Raw genomic sequence first — 12,077 nt, 5'->3', positions numbered from 1 at the left:
AGAGGGCTATGGTGAAACCCATACAAGCACTTTGAATAATCCCCCAGCACATCACAGCAGTTGTCGGTGTCCTTTGTATCATGGTAGAAAACCATCATGGTGGGTTTGGTAGACAGACATAAGGAGGATTTATAGGGGAGCTAGTCTACAAAGAGGTCACAGGAAGCAATCTGGAGGGATACTTTTGGGATGGTACATTTAGTCAGTATGCGATAACACCATGAATAATTTACTTTGCATGACACTCGTTTCCTTTTTTGTTCTCGCTGCCTGCACCTGGCTTCAGCTCACATGGCTTTTCCAAAATGTTATTTATTTCCCCCAACGCTTAACTAATGTGTTGCTATAAGTGATTGAATGCTTACACCTCTGCTGTTTGCAGGGCTCTTGCTAACTGCATTTAGTCTTGGACTCACTCGGAATGACAAGGGACCGATCCTAATAGTCTCTAGTATGCTTCAGTTTCTTTTGCATTGTAGGCTGTAAGCAATATCTGTTAGATGCACCTGTTGTACTCATGTGACTCAATATTACAGGACACAGATATATTCTTCATAGGTTAAATGATGACCGATACAGAAGCCTCCATGCCAAATCCGATACAATGCCCTTAATGAACAAATTCCAGTCCAGGGTTTGTTTCTCTTCTCCAATTATTTTCACCAGGGATCTGTTACTGTGGAATGTAGTTATCCAAGAAATGGGTAAAACCAATGAGGATAGTGCCTCTCGTCTGGTCCATATGCTTTGACTCATTTAAATGCACTCCACCTTAGCAAGCAAGGAGTCATCATCCTAATGTTTCATGTTGACGCAAGATCAGGCAATAATCAAAAAGCTAGAACTATGAGCTTGTCACATATCAAAAGAAAATGTTGATGCTTTTCAAAACATTAAGATATTCTAAACATCTCGTGATACAGAAGAGTCAAATGAAGGCATGATTTCATTTATCCCGCATCTGTAACTAAGTGATGCAGTATTCAAATAAAAGTAGAAACTGGACTAAGAATCTTTTAGTGTGGCTATAGACAAATTAGTAGAATTGAGAGCAAAACAAGAAAATTTACAAATCTATACCAGTTGTACACTAAAACTTCAATTCAAGGAAAATTTGTTGGCAAACGTTTGGGTATATGTATGAGGAGAGTATACCGAGTTACCATAGGAAGCACTGGAGGTTTTAATTCCATCCCTCGCCAACGATTCATGCCAACAAAGACCGTTCACAGCTCTCATCTATGTAAAACAGAGACTACACTCAAGAAATATAGACTCGGAGTTCAGAAATAAACTAGTAAAAATAAAGCCACACATTAAAATGCTGGTCAAAGAGATGCAACATAACCCCCCCCCCCCCCCCGCCTAAAATTCCAATTTCTGTGTTTTTCCTCCATGAATTTATATAGAATATTTCGTAATGTATTTGTTTGATGTGTTTTGTTTGGTGGGTCAATCCAAAGAAATGCCTTAAACCAGCGTCCCTTTCTTCCAAAAGTGAACAAGCATTTACAATGCAATGGTCTCGGGAGCTATTGGCATTGCTCATGACATTATTTTTGTTTATGTTTTTGTTTTTAAAACATTTAAAGAAACGGCATTGTTATTTACAATGTCAATAGCTTAATCACTCTCAAATGCGAGACCTATTGCATGTGCACCCACACACAGAGCCACCTTCACTCTTTCGCTTGACTAGGAGTCCAATGGCATAACAGATTCACAGCACAACTCTAGTTATCACAACACCAAAACATTTCATACATAGGTCACTCTATAAATCCACATTCTTTGTAAGAAGACCAGTGAAGGAGCGTGTGCCAGTCTGTTAAAGCACTTCGGCGCTTAAGTTGGGAAATGAAGCGCTTTAATAAATACAACCACAACACTAAACCCAAACTCGATAATTTAACGTCCTGAAACAGATCACTTACTGCTTGAGGATCAGAAATCTGTTCCACTGTCTCTCCCCCACTGGCGCATGTAATTCGTCACCTCGAGATTTTCACTAACCAGTAACTACCCCCTTCTTTCGGTGCCTAGACTGTCCCTCCTCTCTATCGCACCAACCTCAAGTTCTACAAAATATCGTTTTAATTCTACATGGGACTCTAAATTCAATACCTCATCTTTTTTACTCTGGTCCTACCATGATCATCCTTGGTTTAACCCCGGTCTCATAACCAATGAAGAAAGAGGAACGAAATTCTCATCGTGGTGGAAAGCACGATAACCATGGCTTGGTTAGGCTGAATCTTGTCAAAGGATTGGCTTTAGAAGTAACACATCGTCGTTCTATTGCTGGAGGCTGCAGCTATTTTACTGTCACTCGCGATTGGCTGAAACAAACACTTTTTCATTGGATGTGGTGTTGCGAGTTGCACCATACAGCGGGGGTGGAAGGAACGTACCAAGGGAGGGGAAGAATACAACAGGGCGCCAACAAACAGTGTCGCACCGGGTGCCACCAACTCTAAAGCCAGCCCTGCAGGAAGTGGTGCAAGGAACCTCACCTGCCCCTGAAATATCCCACCTAAGGAAAGCCATGCTCTACGCACAGGAAAATGAATCAATTCGCATGAATCTGAGAAAGTAGAGGACGAGGATGGGGGCAAACAGTATGAGTGTACACATTCTCATCATTACGGATCATCTTATTAAGAACCGAGAAACAAGCAGAATCAATTTGCATGTTGATAGCTCGTAGTGATTTTGATGTGGAAGATGGGGACATCTTCACGTCATACATAAACAATTCGGGGGGGGATGGCTCAACCTATAACCATAGCGATATATACAGATAAGGGACGATGGTCACCACCCTCACTGGCTCAGGAGTGTCAGTCAATGTTATGGCCCACAATTCCAAGCACTCAAACCAAGGCACAAGCTGTACAGCACACAAACATGTCACATATGGGGGTAGAAGCCTTTTCCTCGGACAAAAGTTTTTGTGACAAAAGTACATCATGGCGACCACCAAGGGGTTGATTTAGATTTTGGATGAATGAGTATTCCGTCGACACAGCGACAGACTGAACAGTTTTCACTGCCCCTTATGGCCAGGTAATAAACACCCCATCATCTTTCCTCCCATTTACCTACAGACTTAAAAAGGGCTGAGGGCCTCGCATCCTAACACAATAAAAGAGAAGACAAGAGGGTGAAAATAAACACAAAGTTGTCCCCTACGTATCTGAAACAAATGTACCTACTTACAAGCCTGTGCCCTTCAAGTTGGCGCCCAGCAGAAGCTCGTCTAAGGGCGGGTGATGTGAGGCGGAGAGTATAGGCAGTGTACGAGACTACTCAACCTCAACACAAGCAGGGCTGTGTGGAGTGTTTCGGGAAGAACCCGAGATGGAGAGTATGGGATGAACGACGCTAAAGGGCTACCTCCTAGCAGACCGCTAAAACCAAGGCTCACCGTATCTGAATCCTCCCGCATGGTTCTGTTGATGTGCGTTGTGTAATAACTTGCGAGGAAGGATGCCTGTTTGAAATCTCAAGCAGGTAGGTACAAGGCCTCTCCCCTGAGTCTACGGATAAACTCTAAATATTTCTACCGCTACAAAAATAAACCATAGGCTGCCGCAGACCTTCAAGCCATGCGCCTATACAACCCCAATAGCGTGCTCAGTAGGGAGACAGAGGTCACCAAGCAGTAAACTCACATCTTTCTCGCTAAACTATCTCAAGACAGAAACACTAGCCATGAAGACTTGCGCATTAACAAGCCTCATAAAACGGGCCTGCTCGGACTGGCTGAAAGCCTGCAGTCCATTGGTTGCTGCTGAAAATGTAAAACACGTGAGAAGCTCCGCAAACACACCCGTCTCTTCTCTTATTGGATCACAAAAGACAGGTCTCCGATGTGCGGTTTCGGTTTGTATTCCCTGACGTTTACCTCTGACTATATCATGCGTTGTCCGCCTCAGAAAAGGTAACAAGGAGGAAGCTGCAGCTGCACGAACCTGATGCTGCCGGACACCACCGCCTTTCTCCGAGGCACAGCAAAAATGCCTCGGAGAAAGGGAGCCTCATTTTCGGATTTGGGGGCGTGTTTTGCTGTTGTCTCCTCCCTGAGACTTCTCGCAAAAAACACGCCCCCCGATCCGAAAAGGACGGGGCTTCAACGGAGTGACTGGACCTCTTCTCCAGTGGCTGGCCAGCATTTAAGAGGCCAGCCAATGGAGAACAGGAGAGAAGAGGGGCGGGTGCAAGCCCCTCTTCTCAAAGTCACTCCAACTCATTAAATCTCGGAGCGAGACTGCGCAAGCGCAGCCTTTCGCAGCCGAGACCTAAAAACAGTGGGTTGTGTGCAGGAGTCAATATATTTTTTTAAAATGCTTATATACAAGGTGTGCATGTATAAAGCAAAAACGTACAAAACACAGTTAAATATTACAGTATATAAACCAGCTTTAGTAATATTACAATATAAATGTAACTTTCAGCTTAACACAACAGTTAATTAGTCTACAGTTTCGTTTTTTGTTGGCACAGAAGTGACAAAAAAAAATAATACTCTTCTAACCCTCAACACAACAACCATCATTGATGTTTCGGATGCTCTTGAATCCCATGCATAAACTACACTTCAGCAGCTGGACCTGAAGAAATCCCATTTGCACAAAAGTCCAAAGTGTTCTACATGGCAAATCTGAACTCAGCGAAGAATTCAGGGCGGCATATTCGAGACCAGAATTTAAAAAAAGTGGTAATGTATGAGGGTCTCAATTGACAAAGTTAATGCACAAACTTCAGAATGCCCTGCTCCAGCACGATGCTTATCCAAAATATAACCGCAGAGCCTCCGTAAAACTCGCGTGCAAGTGCAACATAAAAAATGCTCTTGTGGTTCTGGCTTTCAGCAAACTGGTTAATTTGTCCACCTATGTGTTTTCCCTCAAAAAGTTAATTAAATGTCCTGAAAAAGCGGAACACGCCCTCCTCTTTTAGAATCCCGCAGAGAATATGGCTGTGTGCAGGTATGCAGCGCTACAAAAAGATGCAACAACTCAGTTTGAAGAATCTCCAAAAGCCCGTCAAACCTACGCAGCCCAGCAGTCTATTGAATTAAAAATGACCTAAACCTTACCTAAGGTGGTAAAGGTGCAGTAACCACCAGTCCGCTACTTATAGGGGCTGTCCGTGAATTTAGCCTCATGTCCGTCGTCCGTTGCTGATTTTTTAACGGATGTCATTTGTCCGTAATTTTAGCACTTCCGGGCCGCAGAACCACCAATCCTACTGCTGAAGATATTCCTCGAGTCGTTTGGGATTGGGCAGCAGTGCTAATGTATAAGGTGAACAACGATTGGAGCATTGGGGGTCACCCTAGCCAATCCTAATACGCTATACAGAATTCCGAAGTACTCATTGGCTAAACAGTACGCACGTGCCTTTGTCCCAGCTATTCTCTTGTAATATGCAGGCTGGTGTCTGCGGAGTCAGGTGCATTTTCCTCTGATGTGATTTAGTGAGGGACAGTGCGGTGGCAGGATGATTTAACCTGGGGTGCTGCTTGTCGCTTTGGATCGGAAGGAGGGAGAGACGGGTCGGAAATGAAGGGGTAGCGCAGAGTAGGAAGCCCAGGCGGATGAGATTGAGTGACAATTGGACCCTATCACTCACTGTCTGTTCATGACTGTTAGCCTGTTATCCTATAGCTGGTTTTGCAGCTAGGCTTTCGGCCGGTGTTGGCGGACGATTTTTTTCAGTCACATGGACCTTTTTTGAGGCCGTGCTGCCAACGGGCTGGCCGTACTTTCATAGACTTGCGGGTCTGCTGTATAATACCCCTACAGCCCTGGCAAACAGAGTCATATTCAGGCTCTTCCCGATCTGTAGGGGCACTCGACCTGTCTCTGCGACTGTTTGCCTTTTTTCTTTCAGATTTATATAGCGCGAACTTGACCCGAAGGTATTGGAGCGCTTTACATGGCACTGTTTACGTTATATAAGGACACATTCGTGTTTTTTGGTAGGCACAGGGAGATTAAGTGATTTGCCCAGAATCGCAGGCTGTGGACGCGACCCTGAGGCCCGAACCTTGGTTTCCCAAAGTCGGCAATCTAGCAGTCTGACCACATCCTCTTCCCTCCCCCCACTTTAATAATGTTGCAGGGATCATGCTTTGGACCAGAACTATGATTGGGACCATAGAACATCAGTATGTAGGGACTGAGTCACAATACCACCTCAGTATCTATAAGCCCAAGCCCAACTAGCTATAGTGCCTCACTTGCCCTCCTAACCTTTCTAGAAAGACACCCCAGAACACAACACTCTCGACCCTCTTGGGTATCACGGTAACAGGACACGCCCTTTCACTTTCTCACTCCTACTTGTCCACAGTAAGTTAAAAAAGAGGCACAAAGGAAGTTTACAATGTTTTTTTGAACTATCCTGCACGAAGATGCAATAATTGTACTACAATTAAAAAACAATACATGCCAATAGTATGATCCGTATGGTTAATAAACCTTATACCTTAAAAAGCCTTGTCATGTTATCTGACAGATCTGGCTAACCCCTCCCCTGCTACTTATCAATCAATCAGGAAAATTGTCAAGCGTGCTATTCACCTGTTAGAGTCCCAAGGCATAGGACGGGGGAGGGGGGTGGATAAGCAGCTCCGTTCAGTCGAAGATCCAGGTCTTGAGGGTCTTCCTGAAGATGTTCAGAGAGGGGGCGCTGATGTCGATCTGGAGCTGGTACCAGGTCTTGGCCGCGATGTAGGAGAATGTTCTTTCACCCGTTCTGGCTCTGTGGATGCGCAGGGTTTTGGCTAGGGCGAGGCCGGAGGTTTCTCTTGGGACGTGGAAGGAGATTCTCTTGTTGAGGTATTCGGGTCCGGTGTTGTGGAGGCATTTGTGGGCGTGGGTGAGTATCTTGAAGTTTACTCTCTTCTCTACGGGGTGCCAGTGGAGGTCTCGCAGGTGTTGGGTGATGTGTTCATGTCGAGGGAGGCCGAGGACAAGTCTGGCTTTGGTGTTCTGTATGGTCTGGAGTTTGCGGAGCAGAGACTTGCTGATTCCGGCGTGAAGGGCGTTACCGTAGTCCAGTCTACTGGTTATGAGTGCATGGGTGACGATCTTTCTTGATTTGGGGGGATCCATTTGAAGGTCTTCATTAGGATGCGGAGGGTGTTGAAGCAGGTGACGGCGTTGATCTGTTGGGTAATGGAGAGGAAGGAGTTGAGTACAATGCTGAGGTTCTGGGCATGGTCTGTGGGGGTGGGAGGGCTTCCGAGGACGGTGGGCCACCAGATGTTGTCCCATGCAGTGGAAGAGGGTCAGAGGACGAGTACCTCCGTCTTCTCTGAGTTGAGCTTCAGGCAGCTGCTGCTCATCCAGGATGCAACCTCCTTCATGCCATCCTGGAAGCTGAGTCTGATGGTGACGGGATCCTTGATGTAAGAGAGTATGAGCTGGGTGTCGTCGGCGTAGGAGACTATGTTGAGTCCATGCTGTCTGACTATGGCAGTGAGGGGGGGCATGTAGATGTTGAAGAGAGTTGGGCTGAGTGACAATCCTTGGGGTACTCCGCAGTTTATCTCTGTGGGTTCGGAGAGGATGGGTGGCAGTCTGATTCTTAGGGTTCTGCCGTTGAGGAAGGACCTGAGCCATTTGAGGGCGGTTCCCTGTATGCCGGCGTTGTGGAGTCTGGCGGCAAGTGTGTGGTGGGAGACGGTGTTAAAGGCTGTGGAGAGGTCGAGTAGAATCAGGGCCGCGGTGAGGTCTTGGTCAAGGAGGGTGCGGATGTCATCTTTGGTGGCGAGTAGAGCGGTTTCGGTGCTGTGGTTGCTGCGGAATCCGAATTGGGAGGGGTCAAGGATGGAGTTCTCTTTGATGAATTTCGTTAGTTGGGCGTTGACGGTCTTCTCGGTGACTTTGGCTGCGAAGGGGAGGAGGGAAATGGGTCGGTAGTGCTTGAAGTCCAAAGGGTCTGCAGAGGGTTTCTTGAGCAGGGGCATGACTTCTGCTCGTTTCCAGTCGTCGGGGAAGGTGCTGGTTTCGAAGGTAGTGTTAATGGTGCGTTGTAGTTCCGGTGCGATGGCGGCCGCTCTGTGGAAGATGTGTGGAGGGCAGGGTTATGCCGGTGTTCCTGAGTGGATGCCTTTCATGGTCGATTCGGTGGTGGCTGGGGTCCAGGCAGAGATGGTGAGTTGGCTGGTGTTGTTGGAGGGGGGAGTGGCTTCGGAGTACAGTGTTTGTTCATTGAAGTTTTCGTAGAGGGACTTGATTTTCAGATGGAAGTAGAAGCAGAGCTTGTTGCAGAGGTCCTGGGAGAGGATGATGTCCGTGGCCTCGCTGGGGGGGGTTTGGTGACTTCTTGGATGATGCTAAAGAGTTCCTTCGAGTTGCTGGAGTTGGCGGTGATCTTGCACTAAATGAAGGTTCGTTTGGTTGATCTGATGAGTTGGTGGTATTCTGTCATGGCATACTTTTAGGTGGTGTGGTCTTCCGAAGTTTTGCTGTTTTGCCAATTCTTCTCGAGACGTCTTCAGGTGCGTCTGGATTCATGGATGTCGGGGGTGTGCCAGGTGGCCTTTCTAGGGCGCAGTCTGGTTGGGTTGCGAAGGGGTGCGAGTTCGTCCGCCCAGTTGGAGATCCATCTGTGTAGTTCTTTGGCTGCAAGGTTTGCGTCAGTCGAAGTGGAGGGGTCATCGCGGTTGAGGGTGGAGTTGGAAGTGCTCCTCGGTGACTTTGCTCCAGTTCCTTCGCGGTGGGACGGGTGCAGGTTTAGGGGCGGTGGGTTTGTTGACGTGGAAGTATACGCAGTGATGGTCTGTCTAGAGGAGTTGCATGATGTGGCCAAAGTGTATGTTGTTTTCTCCTGTGAAGATGGGGTCGAGGGTGTGTCCTGCCTTGTGGGTGGGTGTGGTGATGAGCTGTTTCTATCCGAGGTTGGCGATGTTGTCCAGGAGGGTGGAGGAGTTGGGGTCTTTGAGATTCTCAATGTGGAAGTGGAGGTCTCCGATGAGTATGTAGTCCATGGAGGTGAGGGCGAAGAGGTTGGCGATGGTAGGGGTGAACGCTGTTCGAGGTCCGGGGGGCCTGTAGGCGAGGATCCTTCGTAGGGTGGATCTGGGGCTGGTATATATCTGGAATTGGAGTTGTTCAGTGGTGGACGGAGAGTCGCTCATGCTGGAGGTGGTGAGTCGGAGGGAGTTCTTGTATGCGATGGTGAGTCCTCCTCCTGGGCGGTTGGGGCGATCTTTCCTCTGCATCTTGTATCCATCGGGAATGGCAGTGACTATGTCGGAGGTGGAGTTGGTCCAGGTTTCTGTGAATAAGACGACGTCAGGCGAGATAGTGTTGAGGAGCTCCCATATCTCTACGGTGTGTCGGTGCAGGGAGCACATGTTGAGGTGGATACACTGCAGGGCTTTGGGTGTGTTGGCTTCTGGCATGGGGGTGACGGCTGTGGGGGTGCAGAGGGTGGTGAAGGTTCAGCAGCAGTGTCGGCAGGAGAACTGGCCGGGGTGGATTTTGCTGTAGACAGAAGGCAGTTGTTTCTTCTGTGGTTGAGTGCGATGAGGGCAGCAGAGTCGTAGCAGTGGGTGGTCGGAAATCCAGCGTCTCTGGTGCTGGATGCAGATGGGCACAGACGGGCTTGCCAGCAGCGCGCCTGCACAGCGGCCGCCATTAAATAGGTAAGGGGAAAGGAAAGCTCAGCTGGGAGCCAGGAGTGAGAACGGCAGGGTGAGGGGCTGTGGGGGAGCAGTGGGAGGGGCCGCAGGGGAGCAGCCGTGGGAAAAGGGCGGCGAGAAACAGGCGTGGAGGAGAAAACAACGGCACAGGCACAAAAACGAAAGAAGGGCAGAAAACAGTCACCGATAAACAGGCACAAAAATTACAGTAAAAATACAATAAAAGACAGACACAAAGACAAAACGGACACAACAAGGCAGACAGACAACAGTGGAACAGCAGAAGAGCAAGGCTCTCCTACTGGACTACCAGGCATGAGGTGCAGGCAGGAGCATCCGAGTGGAGGCGGGCCTTGAACACCTACCTTGGCAAGAGGTGTCCGAGACAGCGGCAGGCGAGGCTACAACAGAGCTGCTTGGGCGGAGAACGGGACCCTGGCCAGGCTAAGTGATTATATATTATAGATCTCTGAGGTTAGTGGCAGACCCGTATCTTAGCATACATAGGTGGATGTTCTACATCTCAGCTGACGCAGCACTCTCGTCTCGTGTGTGTGTGTGTGTGTGTGTGTTTCAGAACCCCTGTCCACGAAAAAAGGACAAAATATGTGTTTTCAACATAGCAGCGGCATTCTTTTATTATGTCTGTGTGCTAGTGTCTGACCAGAGAGAATAACAAGGGGCAATGTTGTTTGACCTTGCCTAGGCTGTTCAGACTAAATCTCAGGAAAATAATATAATATGAAAACGTGCTGGTTTTGTGTGAAAATACAATGTAGCACAAAGACCAGCATGATATTTAGCAACATCAGCAAAATAAAAGCAGCCTGCACAATTAGGCTAACATAGGCAAAACAACAATGGGCCATACCAGAAACACACAACAGTATTAGAGCTCCTGGCGTGCATGATCAGATGCGATGCTCTGATTTGGTGATGGCAGTGGGATGGGGCGCTGAAGAGCGCATAGCTGTCTTTGCAGACAACATTCTATTATTCCTGGGAGACCCAGTCTTTAGGCCACAGATGTCTTGAAAATTCTCTGCCTGTATTTGGAAGCCTCCTGCCTGCAGATTAATATGAGTAAAACACTACTGGTACCAGTTAGGGTGATGTAGGTGTCCCCCCTCTCCCCCCCCCCCCCCCCCCCCCCCCCAATACCTTGGGGTTTATATCTCACGCCTCCCAGACCTGGCGTGGACCCTTAATTTTCAACAACTTATGATGGCCTTAAATAGGGATTTGTGAAAATGGGGCCCCCTCCCTCTGAATCTGATGGGGCGCATAGTCTTAATTAAGATAATGTTCCTTCCCTGCTTCCTATATGCCCTGGCAAACCTTCCCCACCCAGCTTTCCCACACGCAATACTATCGCTAATTGCAATTACGTCATTTCTTACTCGTCCATGTGGATGCTCAGATACCCAAATACCCTTAAAGCTAAAATACTGATGGGGAGTTTGGGAAAGGGAGCCATTTTCATGCTTTACTGCTCCTGATAGTTAGCGCGTCAGATCGCTTTATGGTCCTGCAACGAAAGTGGGAGAGTTGGATGAAGATGATTGGTGAAAGGCATGTATGCCCCAAGAGAGATCGCAGTTTCCTTACGCCTCTGAATGGTCCACATCAACTATCTACACACGGCGTATACCTGACCCCCACAGGGAATACAGCGGACAGGTCATGCTGCTCAGGCTGCATGTGCGATGTGATTTCCCTACCTGTTGCTGATTTTGTTTATATGGTCTGGTCGTGCCCAGAGTTGTCCTTTTATGGGGGGGAAATAAGACGTGAGCTCTCTGCGGTACTGGGCTGCCGAATTGACCTTAGCCTTCAGACGGCCCTGCTGGGTCTCCTAGAGGAAGTTGGGGTACTGAGACTGGAAAGGGCATTTCTTGGAGTAGCCACACTGGTGCCTAAAAGGGAGATTGCTCACACCTGGTAAATAACATCACACCCACAATTGGAAGCGTGGGGAAAAGGGTGGACTGGTGTGCGTGCCTGCCAGAAAAAGTCAATCTATGAGGCACGGGAATTCCCCCAAAAATGTGATAAGATATGCGGTGAGTGGTGGGGACATTATGGGCTACTGGTGCAATGATGTTGATGTTCACAGATACACGTGTTATGTTCCAATATCCGATACACATTGTCGTGGTGTCACTTGATTCTTGGTGGTTGATGCTGCTTTTTGTTAAAATCAATAACATTTGGTTATTAAAAAAAAAATCAGAAAAAGCATTGGGACGCTGGGACAGTCATCTAAAAAGCAGGACTGCTTAGGGAAATGCATGACATCTGATCACCCTGCCTTAAACCGACATTCTAATTAAATGGTTTAAGAAGGAATGGAAGTGGCAGCGCTGCAGGAGCCGATTGTGTGATGGTCTGGTAGGAAAGTATAGCCTGCAAACAG

At 47.8% G+C, this 12,077-nt stretch overlaps 1 protein-coding gene across 1 annotated transcript in view; it reads right to left on the bottom strand.

Annotated features, from left to right (window-relative positions):
• ZZZ3 (zinc finger ZZ-type containing 3) overlaps nt 1-5,237 on the bottom strand; it is a 333,973-nt gene extending 328,736 nt beyond the window's left edge. The window contains exon 1 of the mRNA XM_085602036.1: nt 5,102-5,237. The gene's annotated coding sequence lies outside the window, so the exon portion shown is untranslated. The remainder of the gene's footprint in view (nt 1-5,101) is intronic.
• Between the last annotated feature and the right edge of the window lie 6,840 nt (nt 5,238-12,077).

The sequence above is a fragment of the Triturus cristatus genome, chromosome 4_2 (genome assembly GCF_964204655.1).
Source record: "Triturus cristatus chromosome 4_2, aTriCri1.1, whole genome shotgun sequence".
NCBI classification, from domain to species: domain Eukaryota; kingdom Metazoa; phylum Chordata; class Amphibia; order Caudata; family Salamandridae; genus Triturus; species Triturus cristatus.
This window is presented reverse-complemented; position numbering and strand designations above follow the sequence as displayed.